General features: G+C 40.5%; 1 protein-coding gene across 3 annotated transcripts in view; it reads left to right on the top strand.

The window, feature by feature from the left end:
• cacna2d3 (calcium voltage-gated channel auxiliary subunit alpha2delta 3) overlaps nt 1-25973 on the top strand; it is a 713907-nt gene that overhangs the window by 135075 nt on the left and 552859 nt on the right. The window lies entirely within an intron of this gene.

Below are 25973 nucleotides of genomic sequence, written 5' to 3'. Positions count from 1 at the left end.
AAGTTAATTAGGATTGTTGTTGTTGTATGCTTGCAAGCCATTTCAAACTTAGGGTGGCCCTAAAGTGTAAAGTTTGGGGTAGAGACCAGATAAATGACTGGCCCATTAGCCTTAATTTGGGGACCCAGGTTTTTTTGTGTGTGTCAGGAGAGACTTGAGAAACCCCTGGTGTAAGCCCTAAAGTCTCATGTCTGATTCACAGGAGCAGTTCAAAATTCCCATCCTTCACCAAACATGTGACAGAAGATGCTCACCAACTCATATCTCTACATAACACCTGCACCCGCCCTATCATCTTTTTAAAAAGCAGTTAAAAACTTGGCTCTTCCTGCGTGCTTTTGAGTAATCGAGTCCCCATGATCAAATATTTATTTAAACGATTTCACTATATCTCACACTTTACTTTACTCTCCCCTGGAAATAACTTGAAGTCCTACCTGACTCCAATTCTCCTGAGAATGTTTGAGCCCTTTGTTCTTCTATGCTCCATATGGCACTATAATATACATTGCTGCACTTTTGCCTAGACTGCCCTCTCATTTTACTTCACTTTTCTTAAATAGTGGTCCTTCTATGTCATTATCTTACGTTTTAAAATTGGTTTTTACAATTATTGTATTGTTATTGGTCTGTATCATTTGATCTAATGTGTTTTATTTGATTATTAATGCTGTTTTTATCTGTATTTTACTGAATTTTATTTGTTTTGGGCTTGGCCCCATGTTAGCCGCCCCGAGTCCCTATGTGGAGATGGAGGCAGGATAGAAAAATAAAATTATTATTATAGGAAGGTCTATTTATGACATCACTCTATGCCAATTGCCAAATCCTCCATGATAGTGTAGAGTAGACAAAAAGCCCACCTCATGAGGGGGAAAAAAATCCTACCTGGCCCAGAAGCGACCAGAAGACTTGCACTGTAAAATGAGATGAGAGGATGAGTTGATGGCCATAGAATAGGAGGCCATGCCTTAAGTAGCCATCCAAGCTTCATCCTCTTTTCTCTTTTTATTGGTGTATGGTGCCAGGACACTTCTCTCTCCACTCTGAAGGCCAAGAAACTGATCTCCCCTCTTTACTGTTGCACTACGGTGGGGAAAATCACATTATGTGTTCAAATGATACAGATCTGGGCTTGTAGGAAAACCACTGCTTCTTTACCTCCTAAGTTCAGAAATAGGACTTACTGTAAATGCCATAATTGAAGCACCAATATTTTTATCCAAAAAAGGAGATTGGAATGCAGGGAAATCAGAATGGCAATTTTCTTCTCTGAATGAGAAACTATGGGGATAAATGGGATACAAGTCTAAATGTTCAAACACATTTACACTGTCTACTTGAACAATACACACTATTGGGTGTATTTGGGCAACCCAATGAATAAAATCCAGTCATTGAACACTATTTTCCTTGTTATGGACTGTTCTTGCATCAATTCCTACTATACTGTGTTAAATGCACCTAATTGTATGCAATAGAATGGGATTTGAGATGCTGGACTGCCTCTGTGAAGAATATCACACCACAGTTTTCTTTGTGAACATAGATAATTCTTTTGCATGCTTATTTGGGAAATTACACAATAATTGGGGGGAAACAGAGCAAGCATATTTTCATGGAATTTAGCAGTTTCTAGCCAGCAACATTATACCATACATGAACAATATAGATAGAGAAGATGATGGATTGTAGCTGAATGGTAGAATGTATGCTTTGCATAAAAGAGGATCACACGTTCAGTCCGTCAAATGTCTAGTTAAAACAATCTTGCATTGCAGAAGATATAAAGGACTTTCACATGAGTTCCTGGAGATTTGCTACCAGTTAGATTAGACTGACACTAGCTCAGTGGATTTAATGAATAAAGTTCCCACATTTCTGACACCATGCAAGTGACTGTATTTAATAGAGAAAGCAAGAATCATGTTTTCATTCAGCAATTAGAATTCAGAATACACTCAGATTGAAAGTCATTAACTGAAAGGGTAAAACATATCTACCCCTTCTGGTTATAATGTGTGTAGCCCTTCTCTCTTTCTTCAGCCACCTTATAGGGAACCAGTATTATCATAAGAGCATTTAAGTAATGAGGATAGACCATATTTACAGTGGGAGTTATGTGAGCAACCCATCCCATATTTGTGCTTTAGCTCCATTTCTGTGCAGGAGGAATGTCTGAACATGTATTGTCGAAGGCTTTAATGGGCAGAATCACTAGAGTGACCTCACAACCTCTGAGGATGCCTGCCATAGATTTGGGAAAAACGTCAGGAGAGAATGCTTCTGGATCATGGCTGTACAGCGCAGAAAACTCACAGCAACCCACTGGAGTGTTATGTGATTTCCTGGCTGTATGGCTATTTTATAGTAGCATTTTCTCCTGCTATAATGCTGCTAGAACATGGCCATACATTCTGGAAACTACACAACACTCCAATGTCTGAACATGCCATAGATTTAAATTTCATCTCAATGTACTAGTATATTATGAATTAATAAATCTGATAGAGGCTAGGCTTAAGTAAAATTTATATAATGCAGTCATATTAATAATGTTTTTCAACTGGGGTGGATAAAGTGCAAACCTTTCAAATGCTCTTGAACTATAACTCCCATCAGCTCTAGCTGGCATAGCCAATGGTGGGGAGTGGTGGGAGTTGTGATCTGTCTTTGTCCACCTTCGTTTAAAGCCTTGCCTAATATTTCTTGGCATTGTGAAACTGAGAGTGAATGCCTCAGCATTGTTGCCTTATTACTTCCACTTTTTCCTGTGAGTGATGAAACATTGACTTCACTTTCGAGTCCTATTGCTGAGTGGACTATTTGTTTAATAGAGAAAGGCAGCATTTTGTTCATGTATTTTATGATTCTGTCTGCGAATGTGAAGACTTTCAGGATTACCAAGTAGCTGTTGATTCCCTCTTGTATCTTTCTTTTCCTTCTCTAATTGATTTTCATGTAGGGGAGAGGCTGACAACCTCAGTGATTGCAACAGTTTCACTTCTTTATGGGAACATCACAGAAAGCATCACAATTATCTTCAGTCATGATTAGGAATCACACCCACCAAACTATCTGTTCCAAAGATTCAGCAAATGGGCTTTATGCTGACCCAGTGAAATCAGCGTGTTTAAGTAATATTTCTTTAGATGGAAAGATACTGGCTATAGTTAAGACTGTAGGTTCAGAAATGAAATTACCAAATGCCATTTTTTCTTTTAAATCACATGAACTGTCCTATATTGTGGTCAAGCTAGACATGATTTTATTTAAAAAAAACACACACAAATAGCCAGTCCTGTATTAGACTGGTACTGGGACATGGGGGAAGATTTTTTTTTTTAATCTATTATTCTGAATACCAGAAAGAGGGATATTTGTGTGTGAGTCTGACTGAACCCATGTCATCAACTTGCTCTTCTTGCCCAGTTACCACAAAGTAATCTCATTCTCAAAAGTCAGCTACACAAAAACAAGCAAACTCCACTGCAGAGGCCTAATTCCAGAAGGGCAGAATAGAAGATGGTATTTGCAGGCATTCCCTCTTCCCAGCCCATTTTGAGGTCCTTCAGGGCCCCTTGATAGTTTTTGATAAATGGTGTGTATAAACAAAACTGACCTGCACAGAAATAGAGCTAAAGGTCGGCTGGCCATTTGTCAGGAGCACTTTGATTGTACATTCCTGCATTGCAGAGGCTTGGACTGAATGGCCCTTGTGGTCTCTTCCAACTCTATGATTCTATGACAAACAGAACCTAAAATGAATGTCCAGCTCTTTCAGATTAGTTTGATTGGCCTACTTTTATGCATTCTACACATTTGAGGTAGTGGTGCTGCACATGGTTTATCCCAGGAGAAAAAAAAGTATCCCTCAGGCTCTTTGAAATTGTCTACACCTCTTTTAGAGAAAAGTCTTTAACCTTTCACAGAAATAGCAGGGTTAGAAAAAATCCTTGTCTGTTCCTTTGGCTCCATGAAATATGTGGAGCAATATACAGTGTTTCCTCACTTATCACGGGGGTTAGGTTCCAGGACCACCTACAATAAGTGAAAATCCGCGAAGTAGGGATGCTATATTTATTTTAATATTCATACATTATTTTAGTCTTTATCAACCAATCGTGTGTTGATAAATCACCTCCTTCTCCTTCCGTTGCCACTTGGGCTCCTTTTCTCTCCCTTTGGCTTCTCCTTCTTCCCTTCCTTAGGCTGTAAATTGTAATTTTTAATGATTTATAATAGTCTTTTAGAGTTTATTGAAAAACCACAAAACAGTGAATCTGTGAAAAGTGAACTGCGAAGTAGGGAGGGAACACTGTAACAAGTTTGGCATCTGAATGCCATCGATTGTACCGCAATGCAACAGAAGTAGGAAACAAAAATAAAAAACAATTTTTTAAATGTGTATGTCATTGAATATTATCATACAAAATATCTGCATTACACAATACATAATGTGTGCATCTAATTAAAGTGAACATCATTCTGGGCTGTTGTTTTTTTTGCTCTCTTTTGCTGGAATTGCTTAATCTGTAGAAATTCTTAAGAGTTAAGGGAGCAAACCAACACCTGCTATCTTCAAGACTCATGTTGTACATGTCAAGTGTTCTGCGCTGGAACAATGGTGTGTAGTGTTCGGTAAAAGTTGGCCAGGAGATATGACCTTGTATAATTAATAGGTCATTTCCCAGGTCATTCTCATAAGGTAAAATATAGAAAATCATTGGAAAATAAAATGTCTTTAGCCTAATTTCAGGTTTCATAAAGGACTCAAGCATTGTTATACAGGGCAATTAATTGAAAATGAATTACACATATCTGTGTTCTTTCACAGGGTAGGTAATGTATTTTCTTACTCACAATAGAAAATGAGTCAAAAGGTTACAAGTCAGCATTTCACCTTCACCCACCATGCTACAAATCACTAATTATGTCAGGTTTCCCATAGAGGCAAAAAGACGGTCTGGTGTAATGTTCAATGTGTTTGATTGCAATCACTGAAATGATTAGTCAGGTATGGAACTTCCTAGATGATTTTGGCCTGTCATACATTACTTCAGAGGGTGACTATGAGGATAGAGTAGGGAATACTTCCCACTTAAGTCAATCTACAACAGGAAAGTATATATGTTTTTAACAAGAAGGTAAAGGTAAAGGTAAATGTTCACCCCTGTCATTAAGTCTAGTCATGTCCGACTCTGGGGTTGGTGCTCATCTCCATTTCTAAGCCGAAGAGGTCATGTGGCTGGCATGACTGCATGGAGCACCATTACCTTCCCGCCTGAGTGGTACCTATTGATCTACTCACATTTGCATGTTTTTGAACTGCTAGGTTGGTAGAAGCTGGGGCTAACAGTAGGAGCTCATCTGGTCCCTGGATTCAAACTGCCAGCCTTTCGGTCAGCATGTTCTGCATCTGAGCAGTTTAACCCACCTCGCCACCAAGGGCTCCCTGTTAACAAGAAGTCTCTTCGTAATCCAGATAGACATTAGGAATTTCTGTGTATTTTTCAAACCTTGCTCAGACTCTAGAGGATTCATTATGGCAGAGATCCAAGTCTGTTGACGGAGCATTTGGCTCTGAACCTAAAGGAATCATAGTAACAGCTTCAAATTGTATTAGTTTAAGCTTATTATGACTAAGGGAACTAATTCATTGATTACAGTAGATTGCCAAGACATTGCAAATATAGAATTAAAGACTTCAGAGAAGCCAGTTAAGTTTTGCACTATTCCTGCCAACTTTTCAGTGCCAAATTGGGTCACTGACAACACATTAAAGGCAGATTAAGCTGAAAGGAGAGAATATGATAGCTTGCATGACACAACCAGCCATGCCTCACATGCTCCCAACTCTTCTTTTATCACCTGACACATTATACTCCTTCCCTAGCTTCCTGTTTTCAGCAAATTATAGTTTTCTGTTATATTTAAATAGGTAAATTATGGTTTGAGCTTGGCATCCAAATCAGAACCAGAAACCACCTTGTATCAGTAGTTGTCATTGTGGCATAGGGAACACATTGCTGACTCTGTATATTTTTTGAGAGAATAAGAACAAGAACAAGGGATGGGAAAGCAAGGACTTTGCAAGCTTCAAGCTGGGAATTGGACTAGCCCTTGAGGTCTCTTCCAACTCTATGATTTTATAAAAAATTGAGTACATAATGCCACATTCTTGTCTGGGGATAAATGTGAACCAGAAACTTGAGATTCACTGTTCCCTACAACCTCAATCAATTTAATTAGTTGTATCTTCAAAACAGTTTTCCAGAAAATGTCTTTGCTTTTGAATCCGTACTTTCAGTGCCCTAGATAAAATATTACCTTCTGTTAGCACTGCAGGATGATGTCTCTTTACAGAAAAATCTACAGTAAATAAAAGATTGTGTTTATTTGCTACAGTGTTTGACTTTTGGTCTTTTCTCTCTGACAAAATTCAAAACTTCTTAGCTGTATTTTATTGACATCAGGAAATTATCTATCTATATATAATGGTAATGGAATCCCGGCACCGAGCAAAACAACAAAACTAAACACCCCCCCAACCTAGCAATTTAACGACACAATACAACATCCACGCCTTAAGGTTGAAACAATGAAAGATCACGTCACGCACCTCCACATGGACAGAAAATCACACAAACCCACAACGCACCATCTACGCTTGCTCAAATACGCTCTCCTTGCGCTTCCCGCCAGCCTGGCCATCTTTTGCCTGGGTAAACAGGGGCCGTTTCTTCAGCGCCGCTTCCCACCCTGTTAATCCTTCCTTCTGCCTCCTCCTTGTGTGTGTGTGGAGGGTCCTACTTCTCCCTTGTGCTTCTCACCTGAGCAAAGCGAGTGGAGCCTCGGCCAGGCAGGCTCAGGTGGCAAAGGCCTGGAGGTAGCAAGGAGGGAGACTTGGGGCCCCTCCCTTTCTTTGGCAGAGGAAGGAAGGAAGGAAGGAAGGAAGGGGCTCTAGAGGTCCCTGAGGCTGGCCGAGGGCTCCTTGCACCCCCTCCCTCCTCTTTTTCCCTCTTCAGAGGAGGGCCCTACCTTCCCAGCCTCAGCTGCCTGGGCCTCTCTCTCTTCCAGGGATTAGAAAGAGGGGGCGCCTGGCTGTGGTCTCAGGCAACAAATATAATATCTAAAATTACTGTGGTGTAATAATACAGAACAATATAATCTTTAAAATAATAATAATAATAGTAATAATAATAATAATAATAATAATAATTGACAACTGATCTAGTGAGATTGACCTGTCGCCTTCCATTAATTAGTTCCATATGTACACTCCTCCTAGCACTTTTGATGACTATGACACTTTGGATTACCACTCCTCCTTGAGGAAAGTGAAATAACTAGCACTTTGGCCCTGTTTCTTACAGATTTTATCCATGATTTTATCACTATGTATTGTATGTGTTTTTAACTTGTTTTATTCTGTTTGATTTGTTTTATTGCTTGTTTGATACTGTTGATGACTGGGTTTGGCCCCATGTAAGCTGCCCCGAGTCCCTTCGGGGAGATGGGGCGGGGTATAAGAATAAATTATTATTATAATTATATTATTATTAATAATAAGTTTATTTATATCCTGCCTCCATCTCTCCTGAAGGGGACTCGGGGCGGCTTACAGCAAAATTAAAATACAAGCAATGATAAAATATGACAAAATATGATAAAAATATGATAAAAATAAAATCAGGACATTAAATAAAGAGGAACACTCTGAAAATGGGAATTCCAGAAAGGAAACAACCAGGGGCAGCTAACACCTCCCAACAAAGGATTCCCCCAGGCAGGAAGCAACCAGGCTTGCAAACAGCAAGGCTATTCAGTGCTGTTCAACCTGACCAAGCAAGATTTCCCCTAGATAGTAAACCCTCAGGGTTTCAATCCATGAGGCTACTCCGTCTCATTCAACCTGCCCAAGAAAGGATGCCCCTATGTAAAAAGCCGTCAGTCTTTGAAACAGCGAGGCTATTCAGTGAAATTCAAATTGGCTAAAAAACCATTTCTCTACAACGCAAGTACCCAGCCTTCCAAGCAGCAAACCTATTCCATTGCATTCCAGCTCACCAAACAAGGATTCGCGTAAGGAGAAAACACCCAGACTTTAAGGCTGCAAGGCTATTCACTGCTATTCCACTTGGTCAACAAATTATTCCCATTAACCACAGCAACGTGTGGCTGGGCACAGCTCCAGACAGGAAAACATCAAGCCCACCTGACACCTCCCAACAAAGGATTCCCTCAGCCAGAGACTATTCACTGCTCTTCAACCTGCCCAACCAACATTTCCCCTACATGGAACACCCTCAGGTACAATATAATCTCTACAATAACACTCAGAACACAAGGGAATTCCAGACAGGAAAACATCAAGCCCACCTGACACCTCCCAACAAAGGAATCCCTCAGCCAGGATACACCCAGACTTGGGAGCGGCAAGCCCATTAAATACTAATCAAGTTAACTAATACCAACATTCATACCTGCTGTACTGAGACGATTCACTGCTCTTCAACCTGCCCAACCAACATTTCCCCTACAAGGAACACCCTCAGGTTTGGAAACCATCACGCCACTCTGTCCCATTCAACCAGCCCAACGAAAGAGGTCCCTATATAAAAAGTGGCCAGACTTTAAAACAGCGAAGCTATTCAGTGCAATTCCAATGGGCCACAGCAACGCGTGGCAGGGCACAGCTAGTAAGTTTGTAAAGGACAATATGAACATAGGGTGATATGCCTTTTCAAATAGATTTTGTGTCATTATCTCTATTTTGATGCATTATCATATTTTAATGATTCTTCTAACATAATTGCTTTATAATACTATTGTGAGATCCCATGGAAAATGTTTATTTTTCAACGTGGAATAATATAAAAAGACAAATAAAAGGTATACATACAGATCTAAATCCGTCATGATCAATAGTGCTTATGTCTGAGTTAGGCGGAAGAAGTGTTTGTAAAAATATGCAGTAAAGTGTCCAACTGAAACAGTAAAGTGTCCAACTGAAACTGATTATCTCAAATATATCTCAAATATATCTTGTTTCACCTGTCTATTCACACACTAGTGATGCTGCCACATGGCTTTTTGGCACATTTAGTTGTGGGAGACACCACCAGCAGAAGTGCTGCCATCAGCCTAGTCTCTTGCTTCACAGGGGCATATAATCCCATCACCATGGAATTAGAAAGTAGAAGAGGCAACAAGGGGATCAGCAACTCTTGATCTAATCTTAACAAATGTGGAAGACCTGATCAATACAGTTGAAGTGGTTGGATCCTTAGGGGCAAGTGACCATGTGCTCCTGCAGTTTGCAATACAAAGGAATGCTGAAACTAAGACAAGTCAAACACGCATTCTGGACTTTAAGAGAGCTGACTTCCAAAAAATGAAGGAATTACTGAGCGGCATTCCATGGACACCGATATTAAAAAACAAGGGAGTTAAGGATGGATGGGAGTTTTTCAAAAGTGAAATACTCAAGGCGCAAATGCAAACAGTGCCAACAAAGAAGAAAAATAAGACAAGTGCAAAGAAGCCAGAATGGATGTCCAAAGAACTTCTAACTGAGCTAAAGCTCAAAAGTGACATGCACAAGAAGTGGAAAAGGGGAGAAATCACCAAAGAAGAATTCAAATGTATAGCCAACACCTGTAGGGAAAAGGTTCGCAAGGCTAAAGCGCAAAATGAGCTCAGGCTTGCCAGGGATATAAAAAACAACAAAAAAGGCTTTTTTGCTTACGTTGGTAGAAAAAGGAAGAAAAAGGAGGCGATAGGGCCATTGCAAGGAGAAGATGGGGTGATGGCGACAGGGGACAGGGAAAAGGGAGAACTACTTAATGCCTTCTTTGCCTCGGTCTTCTCACAAAAAGAAAGCCATCTTCAACCTCAGCAACATGGAATGGACGAAGGATTGGGGGAAATCCAACCCCAAATAGGGAAACAAGTTGTCCAGGAACACCTGGCCACTCTAAACGAATTCAAGTCCCCAGGGCCAGATCAGCTACATCCAAGAGTACTGAAGGAACTAGCGGAAGTTATTTCAGAACCACTGGCAATTATCTTCGAGAGTTCTTGGAGAACGGGAGAAGTCCCAGCAGATTGGAGGAGGGCGAATGTGGTCCCTATCTTCAAGAAGGGAAAAAAGAACGACGCAAACAATTACCGTCCGGTCAGCCTCACATCAATACCAGGCAAAATTCTGGAAAAGATCATTAAGGAAGTGGTCTGCGAACACTTAGAAACAAATGCAGTCATTGCTAATAGTCAACACGGATTTACCAAAAACAAGTCATGCCAGACTAATCTGATCTCTTTTTTCGATAGAGTTACGAGTTGGGTCGATACAGGGAATGCTGTGGATGTAGCGTACCTGGATTTCAGTAAGGCCTTCGACAAAGTCCCCCACAACCTTCTGGCAAATAAACTAGTAAAATGTGGGCTAGACAAAACTACGGTTAGGTGGATCTGTAATTGGCTAAGCGAACGAACCCAAAGGGTGCTCACCAATGCGTCGTCTTCATCATGGAAAGAAGTGACAAGTGGAGTGCCGCAGGGCTCCGTCCTGGGCCCAGTTCTGTTCAACATCTTTATTAACGAATTAGACGAAGGGTTAGAAGGCACGATCATCAAGTTTGCAGACGACACAAAACTGGGAGGGATAGCTAACACTCCAGAAGACAGGAGCAGAATTCAAAATGATCTTGACAGACTAGAGAGATGGGCCGAAACTAACAAAATGAAGTTCAACAGGGACAAATGCAAGATACTTCACTTCGGCAGAAAAAATGGAAATCAAAGATACAGAATGCGGGACGCCTGGCTTGACAGCAATGTGTGCGAAAAAGACCTTGGAGTCCTTGTGGACAACAAGTTAAACATGAGCCAACAATGTGATGCGGCTGCTAAAAAAGCCAATGGGATTCTGGCCTGCATCAATAGGGGAATAGCGTCTAGATCCAGGGAAGTCATGGTACCCCTCTATTCTGCCTTGGTCAGACCACACCTGGAATACTGTGTCCAATTTTGGGCACCACAGTTGAAGGGAGATGTTGACAAGCTGGAAAACGTCCAGAGGAGGGCGACTAAAATGATTAAGGGTCTGGAGAACAAGCCCTATGAGGAGCGGCTTAAAGAGCTGGGCATGTTTAGCCTGCAGAAGAGAAGGCTGAGAGGAGACATGATAGCCATGTACAAATACGTGAAGGGAAGTCATAGGGAGGAGGGAGCAAGCTTGTTTTCTGCTGCCCTGCAGACTAGGACACGGAACAATGGCTTCAAACTACAGGAAAGGAGATTCCACCAGAACATCAGGAAGAACTTCCTCACTGTGAGGGCTGTTCGACAGTGGAACTCTCTCCCCGGGGCCGTGGTGGAGGCTCCTTCTTTGGAGGCTTTTAAGCAGAGGCTGGATGGCCATCTGTCGGGGGTGCTCTGAATGCGATTTCCTGCTTCTTAGCAGGGGGTTGGACTGGATGGCCCATGTGGTCTCTTCCAACTCTACTATTCTATGATTCTATGATTCTATGATATTGATGCCATGGTAGGCATAAAATAAATACCAAAGTCAGGATCAATTGTACCATATCAGTGGTTTTCTGCCTGAGGTCCCCAGATGTTTTAGCCTTCAACTCCCAGAAATCCTAACAGCTGGTAAACTGGTTGGGATTTCTGGGAGTTGTAGGCCAATATATCTGTGGACCCCAGGCTGAGAACCGCTGTACTATAGTATTTCCAATGTCTATGTATGGTTAGGAAGCTGGGTAGTGAAGAAAAGTGAGAGGAGAAAAATCAAATCATTTAAAATGTGTTGCAGTCCTAGATATTGTAGAGTGCCAACAAAAAACTCCATTACTCCAAGAGCAAATGAAGACTAAACTCTCTCTAAAAGCCAAAATAACTCAACTGAAGCTATTGATAGCGTTCATCAAATGCTTAATGCAAAGCAACTCAGCACAGGTGGATTGATGCTGTGAAGAAAGCTATGGCCCTGAATTTGCAAGACCTGAGAAGGAATGTTATTAACAGGGCATTAATAAACCTGGCAGAAAGTGTGCCAGCTACAGACCTAATGTACATTAACACCACGCAGCAGAATAAGCAACACCTGCCCACCTACTCTAGTTTCTTCCAAATATAAAGATCTGTCACTTACTCAGAATAAATGTTCTACCTCATATCAGCATGAGATTAAAGACAGACAAGGGGAAAAAGTAAACATAGACAGAAACAGGGTCAAAATCCTAAATACAATTGCCCAACAACTTAGGTGTAGGGGCAAAAAGAATTATTATAAAAATATATCACTTCAATTAAAAAGAAAAAAGAGACTTTATCCACAAGATCTGAAAAATTAGGGTAAATTTTCTGAAAACCTCAGCAGTGTTTCTTTTTTATGATATATTTAATTGAAGAGGGCTTCTAGGCAGCAGTGGCCTTCCTTGCTGATAGAAAATGGTTACCTTCCTTTCATAGGACCAGCCATAGGCATGGAGCAAATAAGAAGTAAACATCTTCCTTCATTACTTTTCATCTTCAGATGCCACTGGAACAAGAGTTGCTGGAATGGTGGAAGCCTTCCCTTCTCATTGCCACAGGAGTGGCAGTGGCTATAAATTGACAATGAAGTAGTGTTTCCCTTTCCATTCTGCTTGTGTGAAATGATCTGGCAAAATAGATGCCGCAGAATTAATGTGGAGGTTTTGTGTGAGAGAGCTTCCTTTCTGAAATGATGAATGTTGGGGGATTTGTGAGTGTGTGAGAGAGTTTTCTTTCTGAAATGATTAATGTTCTTGGACTGCGCGGAGTGTCTTTCCAAAAGTTGATCCTGCTAACAAAAGGAATTGGTGGTTTGAATATTTCTTGTAATACAGCAAATGGGAAGACTGCAGATACTTGGTCTTCTAGACATGTACACATATTCCCTTGAAGCATACAAGAAGATTCTTCTGTAATGCTTCTATAAAGTTGTTTACTCCCACAGTCATATCTTTCTTCTTTTCTTCAGTGGTTTCAATACATCAGTAGCACAAGAGTCATCTTTTTAAAAATGTATTTACTTCAAAAGAGTCTCCAGATACACATATTAATTAAACCACACATCATAGCCAAATGTCCACCAGTGGAATGCTAGCACCACAGATTCTTCTTCCTGCAGCCTTTCAAATCTCTTTCAGAGGGCTGGGGGATGTTCTGTAGCACATTGCTTCTTTTTTGGGGAAGAGAGAAAATGGAGGTTATTCCCTTGCCTAAATGAAATTCCATAATCAGTAATACAAAGAAGAAAAGCGACTTAAAACTTCAGCACTTCTGCAGACCAGTCTAAAGAATTTGTTCAAGCCAATTCAAGACACTTGAATATTGGAATGTAAAGTCGCCAAAGTCCATGTGAGTAGTTCAATCAGGGCCGGCCCTAGGTAATTTTCAAGTGTAAGCAAGCAGTATTTTTGGTGCCCCCCCCCCCCCCCGGACAAACCAATCACTGAAAAATAAAAGGTAGAGATGAAGAGAACACACACACACACACACACGTGGCACATATGGTCCCTGCATATGTGTTTGTCTATATATATGTATCTTATATATACATACACATACACACAATGTGGAAAATATGTGGCAAGGTAGATAGATAGGTAGGGAGCCACAGCAGAAGAACCTTCCCTGGAGCAAGGCCTAATAATAATAATAATAATAATAATAATAATAATAATAATAATAATAATAATAAATCATCCCAACAAAGGATTCCCCCAGGCAGGAAGCAGCCAAGCAATTGAAACATTTATACCTGTCTCCAACAGACAAGAGTTCTTTATTTCTCCCACCCTGGACTTTCCGCAGATATATAAACCCCACTTGATTGGTTTCCAACCTATAAGGATGCCTGCCATTGATGCAGGCGAAATATCAGGAGAGAATGCTTCTGGAACATGGCCATACAGCCCAGAAAGCTCACAGCAACCCACTTGTCTTTACTGTATTACACAAATGTAATGTGCATCTCAATTTTGGAATAGTCATTTAGGCAAACAGGTGTGGCTGAGACTGATGTAAATATGGTAGTTTTAGCCTTCTTACTCAGATAGAAGCTTGAATAGACCTACAGTAACTAGGCTTTGGCATTTTAAAGAATATTCTCAGCATGATAACTATAGTCCTTGTCCTCTGCTGAGCATGAGAATGATGAGCAGACCTTTTTTTCAACCTCTGACAACTCTGATGGCAAGGCTGGGGTGATTTACTTGAAGTGGGGACAAACTTAGTAGATGTGGGCGAAACGTCAGTATTTTAAAAACTCTAAAATCACGACAGTAAATAAAGAACACCACTCAGAAAACAAAGGAATTCCAGACAGGAAACAATCGGGGCCAGCTAACACCTCTCAACAAAAGATTACCCCAGGCAGAAAGCAGCCAGGCTTTGAAGCTGCAAGACTATTTAATGCTAATCAAGGTACCTCAGACAAGAGTTCTTTTTCCAGCCCTGAACATTCCACAGATATTTAAACCCCACTTGCCTATTTTCCAAGAGACCTCACAACCACTGAGAGAAGAACCCCACTTGCTTTGTTTCCAACAGACCTCACAACCACTGAGGGTGCCTGCCATAGATGCAGGCGAAACGTCAGAAGAGAATGCTTCTGGAACATAGATATAAACTCACAGAGAGACTGGGGAAACGGCCAATGAATGTCCCTGCAGTAGAAAGGAGATGAGGAGGGAAGGAGGGGAAAGAAGGGACGAAGGAAGGAAGGAAGGAAGGAAGGAAGGAAGGAAAGGAGGGGAAAGAGGAAGAAGGCCAGAAAGGGAGAGGAGGGAGAAGAAGGAGGGAGAAGAAGGAGGGAGGGAGGAAGAAGAGGGAGGGCGCCAGGAGATCCTTAATCAGGGCAAGCTAACAACTCCCAACAAAGGATTACCCCAGGCAAAAAGCAGCCAGGCTTTGAAGCTGAAGGTTATTTAATGCTAATAAAGGTGCCAATTTGCAGCATTCACATGTGCCTCAGACAAGAGTTCTTTTCCCCACCCTGAACATTCCACAGATATATAAACCCCACTTGCTTTGTTTCCAACAGACCTCGCAACGACTGAGGGTGCTTGCCATAGATGCAGGCGAAACGTCAGAAGAGAATGCTTCTGGAACATAGATATAAACTCACAGAGGGACTGGGGATACGGCCAATGAATGTCCCTGCAGTAGAAAGGAGATGAGGAAGGAAGAAGGGAAGGAGGAAGAAAGAAGGAAGGAAGGAAGGAAGGAAGGAAGGAAGGAAGGAAGGAAGGAAGGAAGGAAGGAAGGAAGGAAGGAAATGAGGAGAAAGAGGAAGAAGGCCAGAAAGGGAGAGGAGGGAGAAGGAGGAGGGAGAAGAAGGAGGGAGGGAGGAAGAAGAGGGAGGGCGCCAGGAGATCCTCAATCAGGGCAAGCTAACAATTCCCAACAAAGGATTACCCCAGGCAAAATGCAGCCAGGGTTTGAAGCTGAAGGATATTTAATGCTAATAAAGGTGCCCATTTGCAACATTCACACGTGCCTCAGACAAGAGTTCTTTTCCCCACCCTGAACATTCCACAGATATATAAACCCCACTTGCTTTGTTTCCAACAGACCTCGCAACGACTGAGGGTGCCTGCCATAGATGCAGGCAAAACGTCAGAAGAGAATGCTTCTGGAACATAGATATAAACTCACAGAGAGACTGGGGATACGGCCAATGAATGTCCCTGCAGTAGAAAGGAGATTAGGAAGGAAAAAGGGAAGGAGGAAGAAAGAAGGAAGGAAGGAAGGAAGGAAGGAAGGAAGGAAGGAAGGAAGGAAGGAAGGAAGGAAGGAAGGAAGGAAATGAGGAGAAAGAGGAAGAAGGCCAGAAAGGGAGAGGAGGGAGAAGGAGGAGGGAGAAGAAGGAGGGAGGGAGGAAGAAGAGGGAGGGCGCCAGGAGATCCTCAATCAGGGCAAGCTAACAATTCCCAACAAAGGATTACCCCAGGCAAAATGCAGCCAGGGTTTGAAGCTGAAGGATATTTAATGCTAATAAAGGTGCCCATTTGCAACATTCACACGTGCCTCAGACAAGAGTTCTTTTCCCCACCCTGAACATTCCACAGATATATAAACCCCACTTGCTTTGTTTCCAACAGACCTCGCAACGACTGAGGGTGCCTGCCATAGATGCAGGCAAAACGTCAGAAGAGAATGCTTCTGGAACATAGATATAAACTCACAGAGAGACTGGGGATACGGCCAATGAATGTCCCTGCAGTAGAAAGGAGATTAGGAAGGAAGGAAGGAAGGAAGGAAGGAAGGAAGGAAGGAAGGAAGGAAGGAAGGAAGGAAGGAAGGAAGGAAGGAAATGAGGAGAAAGAGGAAGAAGGCCAGAAAGGGAGAGGAGGGAGAAGGAGGAGGGAGAAGAAGGAGGGAGGGAGGAAGAAGAGGGAGGGCGCCAGGAGATCCTCAATCAGGGCAAGCTAACAATTCCCAACAAAGGATTACCCCAGGCAAAATGCAGCCAGGGTTTGAAGCTGAAGGATATTTAATGCTAATAAAGGTGCCCATTTGCAACATTCACACGTGCCTCAGACAAGAGTTCTTTTCCCCACCCTGAACATTCCACAGATATATAAACCCCACTTGCTTTGTTTCCAACAGACCTCGCAACGACTGAGGGTGCCTGCCATAGATGCAGGCAAAACGTCAGAAGAGAATGCTTCTGGAACATAGATATAAACTCACAGAGAGACTGGGGATACGGCCAATGAATGTCCCTGCAGTAGAAAGGAGATGAGGAGGGAAGGAGGGGAAAGAAGGGACGAAGGAAGGAAGGAAGGAAGGAAGGAAGGAAGGAAGGAAGGAAGGAAGGAAGGAAGGAAGGAAGGAAGGAAGGAAGGAAAGGAGGGGAAAGAGGAAGAAGGCCAGAAAGGGAGAGGAGGAAGAAGGAGGAGGGAGAAGAAGGAGGGAGGGAGGAAGAAGAGGGAGGGCGCCAGGAGATCCTTAATCAGGGCAAGCTAACAACTCCCAACAAAGGATTACCCCAGGCAAAAAGCAGCCAGGCTTTGAAGCTGAAGGTTATTTAATGCTAATAAAGGTGCCAATTTGCAGCATTCACACGTGCCTCAGACAAGAGTTCTTTTCCCCACCCTGAACATTCCACAGATATATAAACCCCACTTGCTTTGTTTCCAACAGACCTCGCAACGACTGAGGGTGCTTGCCATAGATGCAGGCGAAACGTCAGAAGAGAATGCTTCTGGAACATAGATATAAACTCACAGAGAGACTGGGGATACGGCCAATGAATGTCCCTGCAGTAGAAAGGAGATGAGGAAGGAAGAAGGGAAGGAGGAAGAAAGAAGGAAGGAAGGAAGGAAGGAAGGAAGGAAGGAAGGAAGGAAGGAAGGAAGGAAGGAAGGAAGGAAGGAAATGAGGAGAAAGAGGAAGAAGGCCAGAAAGGGAGAGGAGGGAGAAGGAGGAGGGAGAAGAAGGAGGGAGGGAGGAAGAAGAGGGAGGGCGCCAGGAGATCCTCAATCAGGGCAAGCTAACAATTCCCAACAAAGGATTACCCCAGGCAAAATGCAGCCAGGGTTTGAAGCTGAAGGATATTTAATGCTAATAAAGGTGCCCATTTGCAACATTCACACGTGCCTCAGACAAGAGTTCTTTTCCCCACCCTGAACATTCCACAGATATATAAACCCCACTTGCTTTGTTTCCAACAGACCTCGCAACGACTGAGGGTGCCTGCCATAGATGCAGGTGAAAGGTCAGGAGAGAATGCTTCTGGAACATGGCCAGACAGCCCATGAGAACCGCCATCTTGATTGGGCTGCGGAGGGGGCGGGGCCGAAGGGCACTTCCAAGGCACTCCTTCAGAAGTAGGGGGCGTGGTCTCCTGGGAGGTGCGTGCCCTCCGTGGCCTTAGGTCCCGCCCCCTCCACAGCCTCAAAGCCTTGCTGCAAGGCAGAAAGGGAGAGCAGGTAAAAGCGGAAGGAGGGGGGGGGGGAAAGAGGGAGAAGAGGGAGGGCGCTTTTGAGCGATGGTGTGCCGTGCATTATAATTAGGCCTCCACAGCGCCCCCTTCCACCTGCGCCCGAAGCCGCCGCTTCAGCCGCTTTAGCGTTAGACCGGCCCTGAGTTCAATGGAAGCTGCAGCATCACTGATAGTGACAATGTACCCAAATGGGAAATCTCACTGTTTTTCACCTCTGCATTTGCACAGTTGAGCTGATCCATGGTTCCTCCATTGTACTTCTGCAAAACCTCATAATTGAGTCGTCAACAATCGGCTGTTCCATAGTTTTAAATAATGATTTTAAAAGCAATTTTAGAATTCCAGCAGTTTTTTCCTCAAATAAAACTTAAAATCACAAAATTAGTTGTGGGAGATTGGGAAAAGAGGATAATCTTGCCCTCTTCCGGCATCACTTTAGTGCCGGCATGTGTTGTAGGAGCAGAATAGCCCCATTGAACAAGGTAGGTGATGGAGCCCCCTTGGCACAGCATGTTAAAGCGCTGGGCTGCTGAATGTGCAGATCGAAAGGTCGCAGGTTTGAATCCAGGGAGCGGAGTGAGCGCCCGCTGTTAGCTCCAGCTTCTGCCAACCTATCAGTTAGAAAACATGCAAATGTGAGTAGATCAATAGGTACCGCTCAGGCGGGAATGTAACGGCGCTCCATGCAGTCATGTCGGCCACATGACCTTGGAGGTGTCTATGGACAATGCCGGCTTTTCGGCTTAGAAATGGAGATGAGCACCAACCCCCTGAGTTGGACATGACTGGACTTAGCGTCAGGTGAAACCTTTACCTTTACCTTATAAGGTAGGTGACAGGAACATGGTGTGATTTTCCGTCAGCATTGAAGCAAGACCAATCCCTCTCACATTCCGTTGCTGTATAACTCCTTAAAAGCTGTTGACTGTTACACCACTTTTCAGTATGATGTGTGTTCTTTGGGAGCCCGATAAGGAGTGCATACACTGACTCCTACATGTTTTTATGTTGAACTATTCAACAGCCTCTCTGCTGAACTGCTCAACTATATGCCTCTGGGCTATCAGATTTGGCACTAAGAAAAGTTCTGCTTCCATATTGCATTATTTTATTTGATTTTGAAGTTGTGATGAAAGTGCCCTGTTCTAGATCCCCGTCTGCGCTGTGTGGATTTTTAATGAGTGACAAAGGATTAGTAGTTCCTATTTTATCAAAATATTTAAGATAGCATATTTGGTTTTGTTATTGTCTGATATAAACAAAAACATAAATATTTTTTAGCTTTTCCATTGGAAAGCTTTCCCCCATTTTTATTTTATATATTTGTATTTTAATTTCATTTTATGTTAGGAAATGTTCCATTTTCTCAATTGAATTAATGTGTTGCAGTATATCTGAGAGATTTATACACTAAACATACCTTCTCTAACAATACTTCAAAATAGATGCAAGCCTAAGGTCTGGTGTCATGGACCTTTTGTAATCATTTCAAAAAACGGTAATCATTCTGTAAGGGTCATTTGACTCAAGAGAGTTTCAAAAAGTATTTGGTGATGTGGACTTTGACTTGCAATGTCATGGAGTGTTCTGTTACAAAGAGAAGATTGAAGCAATCCATTCTGATAACCCATACTTGAATTCACCAAAACCTGGGCTCCAGAAGATCAACAAATCCTTGCTTTGAGCCTTATCTGTGCCATCTTATGAACACAAAAGTCTCTCAACCTCAGCACCCCATCCATCTGTGCAAATGACTTCACTTCAGAGGTGTTGCAAGGATTTTTTTTTTTTGCATAATACTTTTTATTGATGCTTTTAGATTACATAGGAGGCCCTATAGGGAAGTTGGGAAAGGATCATCCGAGGAAGGGAGGTTAAACTACGACTAGGGAAGGGGGGGGAATGGGTGCTGGGTGAGGGTGGGTGGGAAAAGGGTAAGTCCCTAAGGTATATAGTTTGAAGGAAAGGGGGGGGGAGGAGGGGTAAACTAATGGTTGGGGTGTATCGGGGGGGGGGGTTGACTTCCTTTCTTCTTTCTTCCAGTTTTCTGGTTTCTCTTACGTATAGTTTTCCTTTAGATAATCTTCTAGATCCGTCCAGTCAGTTTTCTTCATTCTATTATCTGTATTTTCTTTAACTAAAAAGGTTAATCTGTCCATGTCTTTTATCTCTACAATTTTATCTATCCACAGATCTTTTGTAGGTGGAGAATCTGATTTCCAATATTTGGCGATTATGATTCTCGCTGCAGTTATAAAATAAGTGAAAAGTTTATCTTTGTTTGTGTCCAATTTTTCTTTTGGGTCTGCAAGGCCTAATAGGAAGATTTCTGGTTTCAACTCCAAATTTAATTTTAAGATTTTTTTACATTCTTTTTGTATTACCTTCCAATAACTAGTTACTTTTTTACAATTCCACCACATATGGAAGTAGGAACCGACTTGTTCTTTACACCTCCAGCAGTTATTATTTGCCTTTTTCCACATTAGTCCTATTTTTTTTGGAGTCAGATACCATCTGTGAATTACTTTTAACCAATTTTCTTTAAGTTCTGTTGCATATGTGTATTTCATTTTTTTTGTCCAGATTTCTTCCCATTCATGTAATTGTATTGATCTACCTATGTTTTGGGCCCATTTTGTCATTGAGTTAGTAATCTCTGCGTCTGCCGTTTCCCATTCTAATAATTTTTTATATATTATTGATACTACTTTGTTCTTTCTTTGGGTCACAATATCCCAAAAACCATTATCCATTGTGAAGCCTATCTTTATATCATTTTTAAAAGCTTCTTTAATTTGCAAATATTGGAACCATGAAACGTTTTTATTAATTTTTTGTATTTCACTCAACTCCTTAATTTGAGGGGATTTTTGAATTAGACTGTCTTTCTTTAGGATCTCCTTGTAAGTCGGCCACTCCGTCCACCCTAGCAGCCTTCTCTGATTGGCTTCTAAGGGGGAAAGCCACAGTGGTGTTTTTGTGTATGGATAGTTTTTATATTTATCCCAGACTTTTAACAGGGAGGACCTCACAAAGTGGTTTCGGAAATTCTTTTCCACACTCACTTTGTTGTACCACAGATAGCCGTGCCATCCTCTACGTAGATCATGGCCTTCCAAAGTTAGAATTTTTATTTTTTGGAGATTTGTCCAGTCTTTTATCCAATCTAAAACACAGGCCTCGTGATACAATCTTAAGTCTGGGAGCCCCACACCTCCTTTAGTTTTAGGGGTAATCATCGTACTGTGTTTAATCCTGGGTTTTTTGTTGTTCCATATAAATCTAGAAATGTCCCGTTGCCATTCTTTAAATATATTGTTATTCCTTATTATGGGTATGTTTTGAAAAAGGTAGAGAATCTTTGGCAAGATGATCATCTTAATTGTGGCTACTCTTCCTAAAAGAGACAAGTTTAGATTTTTCCACACGTCTAAATCTTTCCTTATTTCCTTCCATTTTGTGATGTAATTTAGTTCTAATAATTGGTTATTTCTGGCTGAAATCCAAATTCCTAAATATTTTATTTTTGAGGGAGTCTCTAGTCCTGATTCTTCTTTCAATTCATCCTTGCTGCTTCTTGTCATATTTTTTGTTAAGATCTTTGTCTTATTTTTGTTAATTTTAAATCCCGCTACTTTCCCAAAATCTTCTATCTTATCTAGCCATTTTTGAATATTATGTTTGGGGTTTTCTATAATGCAAATTATATCATCCGCAAAAGCCCGTACCTTGAATTCTTGCTTATCTATTCTCATTCCTTTTAGGTTTTTGTCCTCTTTTAAGTTGCGGATTAGTATTTCCAGCGCAAAAATAAATATAAGGGGAGAGCGGGGACAACCTTGTCTGGTCCCTTTATTTATTGATAGAGTTTCCGTTGTTTGACCGTTAATCCGAATTTTAGCTGATTGCTCATTATATATAACCTTGATACCATTCTGGAACTGCCACCCTACATCCAATTCCTGCAGCAGTACTTTAAAAAAATCCCAATTCAATTTATCGAAAGCCTTTTCCGCATCCAATGATAATAGTCCCAATTCTTTTTGTTGATTAACTTCGTAGTATTCTAACGTATCAATTATTGTTCTAACATTATCTCTTATACTTCGGTTGGGTAGAAACCCTGTCTGTTCTTCTGATACCCAATCTTTCAGGAAGTCTTTAAAGCGGTTTGCTAATATTTTTGTAAATATTTTATAATCATTGTTTAGTAGCGAGATGGGTCTATAATTTTGTACTTCATCTGGGTTTGTATCTTCTTTATAGATCATTATAATTTCTGCCTCTTTCCATGATTCTGGGATGCTTCCATTTATTAAAGCCAGATTCATTATCTTTTTCAGAAAGTTGACTATGTCATTTTACAGTACTTTATAGAAGCCCGCTATTAGGCCATCGGGTCCGGGGGATTTATTAACCTTTAATTCTTTAATCACTTTTTGGATTTCTTCAACTGTGATTTCTTTATTTAAATTTTGCCTTTGTTCCTCCGTTATCTTTTCTAGACCTTGTTTACTAATATAAGATACTATTTCCTCCATTTTAATATTGTCCCCAGTATATAATTTCTGGTAAAAGTCCTTAAATTCCTCTCTTATTTCTTCTTCTCTTACTGCAATTTTATTCTTTGTTCTGATCCTTGTAACTTGTTGGCTTTGTCTTTTTTTCCTTATTAGTCTAGCTAACCATCTACCCGGTTTGTTTGCATTCTCAAAATGGTTTTGTTTGACCCACTTCATTTGCTTGGCTAGTTTCTCCAATTCCCAAATATTTTTATTTTTTTTAAGTAATTCCAGACTCCTTTTCACTTTTTGATTGTTTGGGTTTGCTTTCAAATCCTTTTCCTTCCTTTCAATTTCTTTCTTCAAATTGTCTAGCTCTTTGTGTTTCCTCTTATTTTTAATCACCTCTTGTTGAATGAAAAACCCTCTTGCTACTGCTTTGAATGTGTCCCATATTACTTGTGGTTTGTCTTCCGGGGTGTCATTTATCATAAAAAATTCACGTGTCACCAATTTAAGTTTCTTTATGTCCTCCTCCTGTTTTAGTAGATTATCGTTTAGCCTCCATGTTCTTGGATATCTATTATTGTTTATCTCCATAATTATTGGGCAGTGGTCAGAAAGATCTCTTGGCAATATCTGGATTTTACTGATTTTGGTTGTAATTGTTTTCGAAGTCCAGATCATATCGATCCTAGACCATATGCTATGCCTATTTGAAAAGAAGGTATAGTCTTTCTGGTTAGGGTTGTGTTCTCTCCATGCATCTTGCATGTCAAATTCTTTTTTTAAAGATATAAAATTTTTGGGAAGGAGGCCAGAATTCTTTTTACTTTCCTTTTTCCAAGTTTTATCCAAATTTTTGTCTAATATTCCATTAAAATCTCCCATAATCACTAATTCATCGCATTCTGATTGATTTAATTTTTCCTTTGACAATTTAATGAATTTTGTTTTGGGGCCGTTCGGTACGTAGATATTACAAAAGAGAATCTTTTTACCTCCTAGATCGATTTTTACCGCTATTATCCTTCCTTCTTTATCTTTGAATGATTCTTCTGATTTAAATTTCTTGTCTATATAAAGTACTACCCCTCTTTTTTTTCTTGGTCTAGTGAATAGTATTCTTGTCCTAATTGGTTATTGATTAGATATTTTGCATGTTTCTGGGCTATATGTGTTTCTTGTAATGCTATTATACTGTATCTCCCTTTTCTTAAATAATTAAATAATCTTTTCCTTTTACTGGGTTCATTTAGACCATTAATATTGTTGGAAAAACATTTTATTGATTGTGTAAAATTACTCATCTATCAAGATATCTTCTCCTTCCTCCTCCTCCACCTCTACTTCCTCTGTCATTCCGTCTTGTTCCTCATCCTTTGATTGGTGTCCTGATGCTTCTTCAGTTTCTCTTGATGTTTCTCTTGGTGAGTCAAATCTTCTTTTCTTTGTTTGTTTTGGATTTTTCATCTCTTCCGCGGAAGTTTCTGGTAATCCTGGTTCGTGGTCTTTCCTTAGTTTTTTATAGAAGTCCCTCGCTTTTTCCTCCGTCGTCAGCCAGAACTTTTCCCCATTGTATGTCGTCATTATTCCCTCATACTTTTCCCATCTGAATCGGATGTTTCGTCTCTTCAATTCATCCGTTAGGAAATAATATTTTTTCCTTCTATTCATTATTGATTGGGAAAATTCCTTCAAAATTACTATTCTTCTTTCTTTGTAGAGCACTGGGTTGGACACATTTTTTCGCAAAACTTCATCTCGGGTGCTTTTCTTCACAAAGTGTACTATGACATCTCTGATTCCTCGGTTTTGCTTTGAAAAGTATGTCTGTATTCTATATACTCTGTCCAGTTGTCCAATTGCTTCTTCTTCTGTGCAATGTAATATCTTTGCAATTATTTGAGTGATCACTACTTTGACTTGCAATGTCATGGAGTGTTCTGTTACAAAGAGAAGATTGAAGCAATCCATTCTGATAACCCATACTTGAATTCACCAAAACCTGGGCTCCAGAAGATCAACAAATCCTTGCTTTGAGCCTTATCTGTGCCTTCTTATGGACAAAAAAGTCTCTCAACCTCAGCACCCCATCCATCTGTGCAAATGACTTCACTTCAGAGGTGTTGCAAGGATTATAGCTGAGTAACACATATGAGATGCTTTTAACATTATTAAGCACTCTTGAAGTATAAGAGAGTGATTATGATGATAGTTTTGGTTAATTAACTTGATATGAATTTTTGATGCAAAGTAAGGCATCCTGAATCATTTAACAATTATAATGCACTCTAAAATAGTGATTGTAGATAATATGTGTCAAAAACTATGTATCTAAAACATAGCCTTGGAAAAGGAGAGGGTGATACATGCATGTTTGAAAAATGCAGAAGTATCATTTAAAAAAATGAAGGAAGAAATAAATAATGAAATAACACCCACAGATAGTCCAATGAAAACCACAAATATTCAGTAAACATGGAGTACTGATTGAAAGTGGTAAATGCAGGGATGCATGGGATTGAATGAAGATGGTATGGCCCTCTGGAAGTGAAATTGAAACTTTTAAAAAAAACACCTTGAAATATCCCTAAAAGTTTGGGATTTACTCCAAATTTTTATAACATCATTTGAGTAGTAGTGTGCATTACATTGTATTCCTTTATTTTTACACTGTAGTTCCCCTAAATCTGGGACTCAGGCAAGCTTAGAAGATAAAAGGCAGTGCATGAAAACTGCATGCAGATGAAAACATTAAAATATGTTTAAAATGACAGTAAAACAAAATTAAACAATTTAAAATCTCCATTTAAAAGTGAAGGGTTAATACAGTACACTAAGGAAAACACTTTTCTTATAAAATAATGATTTCTAAAGACCTTTTGGAATTAAAACGTGTCTGCCTTTGGGTTGCCTAACATTCAAAGGGTTGCAAGAGAGGACTGACCAAAGCAGGCATGGGCAAACTTTGGCACTCCAGATGTTTTGGACTTCAACTCCCATAATTCCTAACAGCCTACTGGCTGTTAACAATTTCTATCCATCTGCCACTGGCCTGCTCTATCTGTTCACTTTTAAAACACAGTGTGTCAAATAGTTTGCCCATACATGATATATTATATTATATTATATTATATTATATTATATTATATTATATTATATTATATATAAACATTTAGTGGTGATCCATGAGAAACTTTTGCTTCAAAAAGGGCTTGCCATAGGTTGCAAACAAACTGAAGGCATACAGCAAAACAGTCTCTCCCTGGTCTATCAAAGTAATGAGCATAGTGTTTTTATTTTATTTTTTATTTTTTTTAAAAAAGAAAGACAGTTGCTTTAGATCTTGATGTTTCCCTAAGGGAAACAGTAAACTTTTAATGGAATCAATTCACCTCTAATGTTTGCAGTTTCTCATGTACTTTAGTGAATTCAGCACTCCTGCCTATCTCATTTGATATTTTCTTTAAACATAT

This window comes from Anolis carolinensis, chromosome 2 (assembly GCF_035594765.1).
Source record: "Anolis carolinensis isolate JA03-04 chromosome 2, rAnoCar3.1.pri, whole genome shotgun sequence".
Classification (NCBI taxonomy): domain Eukaryota; kingdom Metazoa; phylum Chordata; class Lepidosauria; order Squamata; family Dactyloidae; genus Anolis; species Anolis carolinensis.
This window is presented reverse-complemented; position numbering and strand designations above follow the sequence as displayed.